This window comes from Gekko japonicus, unplaced genomic scaffold (genome assembly GCF_001447785.1).
Source record: "Gekko japonicus isolate JY-2015 unplaced genomic scaffold, Gekko_japonicus_V1.1 scaffold138, whole genome shotgun sequence".
NCBI lineage: Eukaryota > Metazoa > Chordata > Lepidosauria > Squamata > Gekkonidae > Gekko > Gekko japonicus.
In genome coordinates, this window is record NW_015163096.1 from 823,607 (window position 1) to 828,655 (window position 5,049).

Genomic DNA, 5,049 nt, shown 5'->3' on the forward strand with positions numbered 1-5,049 from the left:
CCTTAGAAAACCAAGAAGTGACTGCTCCTGAACAATGCTGTTATTGGAAATAAGTAGGAAGGGGTGGCTCATTTTATCTGCACCATTTTTTGCCAATAACTTCTTTCCCTTTACCAATTAGCAGGCGCTCTGTCATTGCTGTCAGCAGGACTGCTCCAGCATAGGTACTTGTTTTATCACCCTCTCATCAGAAGAGTTTTGAAATTCCTTCAATAGATTTTTTTGTTTATAAATCAGAAACTGAATCAGCCTGATTTTTCAAGATGTAAGTTTGAAATGAGCTAGTGACAAATTCTAGCATTAATACAATTGGCACTTTCCCACTATTTATACTTTTCCAATGAGGCATTTCTAGCTCTAAGATTAGCAACCATTTTCAGTACACATGAGAACAGACTCCAAGAGACTTCAGTGCTCGTTCTGGTCTGAGCTCCTCCCTTGCAGTTGGACAAAGGACATTATGAAACCTAAGGGTCAAAAATTATAACAATATTAATTTGTCATCACTTCAGTTGTTTACTATATCATTGAAGATACTCATCCATTCTCTCTCTCTCTCTCGCGACAAAAAGGTCCAAAACTATCCAGGAAACAAACCAGGAACATCTGTGCCCACAACAGATGCAAGTGGATAAGAAGTTTGATGAGAATCCTGGACACAGTATCTATAATATATAAAAGCCAAGCCGTGCTGGTGATGACTCTACTCTCCCATTGGCCACTGGGGCAGCTGCCGTGGCGTCCTATTGGCCTGTCCTGCTGGCTCCTCCATTCTTACACCCCCACTTTTGACGCATTGCACCTTGGGAATTGTAGTTCTCAGCTGGCCTTATTGCGACTGTAGCAAAGGGAATTAGAACTACAATTCCCAAGTTGGGAGTCCCAAGAGGCCGTCATTTGAAGCGTCAATCAGTTAAACTGTTAAATGGGGATGGGGGGAGGGAAGGCTTGGACATCTCCCTGAATTACATCTCCCAATGGAGAAAATGGTTGCTTTGGAGAGTGAGCTCTATGGCACTTTTCCTCACTGAAGTGCTTCAACAAACCTGGCCCTCCCCTAAGTATTGCCAGCCTCCAGACTAGGGTTGCCAGGTCTGGGTTGGAACATACCTCAGCATGGTACAATGCCATAGAGTCCACCTTTCAAAGCAGCCATTTTCTCCAGGGGAGCTGATCTCTGTCAGCTGCAGATCCGTTGTAAAAGTGGGAGATCCCCAGGCCCCACCTGGAGGCAGGCAACCCTACTCCAGACAGCACCTGGAGATCTCCAGCTATTACAACTGATCCCCAGATGACCAAGATCAGGTCTCCTGGAGAAAAAGGCTGATTTGGGCAGTGGACTCTATGGCATTACATCCTGCTGAGGTCTCTTCCCACACCAAATTCTGCCATCCCTAGGCTCTACCCCCTCAAATCTACAGGTATTTCTCAACCCAGAGTTGGCAACCCTGTAACTGGCTACAGAAGCGCTTTCTAGACCCTCGGAACCCAGAAAACATGGCATAGGAGAAGGTGCTTTTCTGCCTTAGCTGCCACCACATAGCCCCAAATTAACATAAGCCAACCTCCAGGTGGCACCTGGAGATCTTCAGCTATTAGAACTGATCCACAGATGACCAAGATCAGTTCTCCTGGAGAAAATGGCTGCTTTGGGCAGCAGACTCTATGGCATTATATCCTGCTGAGGTCCCTCCCCACCCCAAACCCTGCCCTCCCCAGGCTCTACCCCTCAAATCTACAGGTATTTCCCAACCCAGAGTTGGCAATCCTGTAACTGGCTATGGAACTGCTTTCCAGACCCTTGGAGCCAAGAAAACATGGCACAGGAGGAGATGCTTTTCTACCTTAGCTGCCACTACATAGCCCCAGATCAACATAAGTCAGGGGTGGAGGAAACTATACCTGTTACCATGTGGTTCTCCTCCCAAACTACCCACTTAGGGCAGCAAAATGACTTGAGGCAGCCCTGCCTTATAGCTAAGCAGAAGGAAATAAACATGGCTTGCCTCCCCCTATTTTCCCCTTCCCTCCACCGCCCCACCAGCCACAGCTGTGACACTCACCTGGAGCCTCTTTCTAGAGCTCATTGTATTTCTTCCCACAATGGGCCTTACTCCTAGTAAACATTATAAAGCAGAAAAGGTTAAATAAAATTATTAAAAAGGAACCAAGTTTTACTTGGCATTTACAGGTAAATCCTACTCCAAGAAAATGTGTAAAGATAGTAAAAATTGGGAGTGGATCTGACCAGTTTTTCTGCTGATGAAAAAAGGAGGAATACTTTCCTTTGACTACACAAAAGGGTTATGCTGTGGGGTCATGGGACCTGCATGGACAAAAGCCATGAGAGACAGGGGCTATGGTAAGGAGGAGAGTTGGGTGAGATTGAGTAGAAAAACTGCCTGGATCCACCCCACAGTTCCAGAGTCATGAAATACAGGTTGTCTCCGGTGAGTGCTGAAAGCCTTACAGGGCATAAAGCTTTCTTACAGCACTAGTCCTATTCAAACCATTTTCAAAATGGAGTTGGCTGCATGTTTGCTTAGAATAAAGAAGCCAGAAAGCAAGAGGAATTCAACCCCTTTGGCCTAATTTTAACGCAGGCACCAACTTTTTCTTTGAAGAAATTTCCATATAAAGAAAACACAATGTGGAAGTTCTGGACTTTTCATCTTAGGCAGGGTGAAAATGCTCCTTCCCCAGTAAGAGAGGGGGGAGAATGGAAGACTAGCCAGTAACTACTTAGATGAGAGTATGCACACAAGATCCTGAAACACAGGAAGGTAAGTTTTGGGAAAATACCTGGGAATGAGACAGGTGACTTTAGATTTCCTGTGGAGGGGCCTGGCACCCCTAAAAATGTTGTCCTGTTAGAGTGATTTACAGTGTCAGCTGTGAGACAAAGGAAATTCCAGATTTACACATTGGCAGAAAGACAGTTTGAGACTAGAAGAGGTTTTGGGCCTAATTAATTAGACAAGAATTCAGCTAACGAAAACATACTCTATGACAAATATTTATCACTTCAAAATCTCCTTTGTTGAGTGGCATCCTATCATACAACATCTTTCTTTAGCATGTTAATGTCACAAAAGCAAGCAAGTACTACATAAAAGAGTTACGTGTGTGTCCATTTCACAGCAAGTATAAGAGCAGGCATCACTCAATTTTTGACCAGGCTCACTAATATGTAATCCTGAGCCCCAGGGGCCACTTGGCTCAGACCCTTCATCAGTAATGGCTTCTGTCATCAGTTCACCAGTTGTCTTTCCCCATACTTCTTCCAGTCTTCAAGAGGAAGCAAGAAATACCCACAGTTTGCACTGCTGAGCTGAGTGATCCGTGCAGAGCTGGTTTATGGCCCACTAGGGGTCACTTGGCTTGCTCCAGAACTATTTTTACTTCCCAGTCCACTCCTGCCCCCCCTGTTTTGTTCTTTTGTACTAGCCCAACAAAGACTTTTGGGGAACTCAAAAGTCTGCTCATTGCCTTTGTGAGGTATTGATCAGTCCTAATATGATGGTATTGCATTAATGTTGATTTTGGAAACAACATCTAATAGAAAAGATTTCAAAGGAGCATTTCATGCATTGGGCTAAAGTAATAAATTTTAAAGGAATATCTATTGGAGGGGGACAGATCATAGGTCCCCCATGAGAAACCTTTGTGATGCATGTTTGCAAACATATTCACACTTAGGAACAAAGTGCCAGAAAACTGAAACAATCTAGCCATTTTGTATTTATCTAAACTGCTTATAAATGAGGCCCAAGAGAACACCATTCACATGGAAAACTTTATGCAAAGCAGTTTCTATGACTGTACCACACAAGTAGGTCTTGAGTGCTGAATTCATCATCCTGACATTCTCAGTTTTCATTTAAATGAAAAGTTGCTTTTCTCCAATCCTTAAGGCTGAAGCTCATGCTGGAAGCTTGGAGTCTGAAGCTCAGCAAGACAGAAAGTACTCTCTGTTTCTCACGCAAGAAGACCATGTTCTGAAGATCTGTACCAGGCCTGGCCAATCACTGGGCCTCCAACTGCTCACCACTGCAGGGGCAGATGTTGCACACACAATACCTTACACAGTCCTTGAGAACAGACAGCCTAAGCATACCCAGTCTATGGTTACAAAGTGGGCCATTTGCCAGCCTTAAGCTACTAAGTTTCTGCTTCAAGCTGTGAACAATAAGGGAACCTGTTGGTTTGGATTAGGGTAATGGCTACGATCATACGCACCATTAGACCCAACATAGGTGCAAATGCCAGGCAGATTTAAAGGGAGCAATCAGACAGCAACATCTGGGAAGCGTCCTGCAGCCGTTGGCAACCTGTGCTGCTCCGCTGCAGAAGCGGAGGTAAAAGACACTGGGGAAAAGGTTGCGACAGGCCACGGATGGACTTTCCCCTGTCTGATCACTCAAGCGTGCTCTCATGCCGTCGGGATGGTCTGATCAGGCCATCCCGACTCCATGCTGCTGTCCCCCCCCCGCAGTATATGCATCATTGCAAAGTCCATAGGGAGCCCTCAGTGCAGAGGTGCAATTCCTCGATTCCTCGTTTAAGCACATGGGAGACAAACAGCAAAAAAAAAAAAATGACTCACCCACAGCTGCGTCTGATTACACACTGATGGGCTATGCCTGCAACTTCAAAGGGAGGTGCAATCTCGCAACTGCGTGTCAAATTCCTCCAAATAGCCTCACTTCCCCTCCACCTTAACTGGCGCGTGTGACCACAACCCATGTCAGTCATTGAAGCGGCATAAGTGAGGGGCAGGAATAGAGGTTCTGGGGGGGGCTGATGTGGCCAGTGGAAATGCAGCTCAAGGCAAAACTGAAAAATGAAGATCACATAGTAGTAGTTTCCCAGGTTTTTTTTTAAACCTCAGCTACCATGAAAAGATATCAGAGCAAAGGTACTTGTAAAAAGAGAGAACAGATGTCTCTGCCCCAGTTCTTTACCTTATATGTGTTGAGATTAATCTTAGATAACCAGATTTTTGTTTTGCACAGCAAAGGCCCCTGCCACACGAGGGAAGAAAGGGAC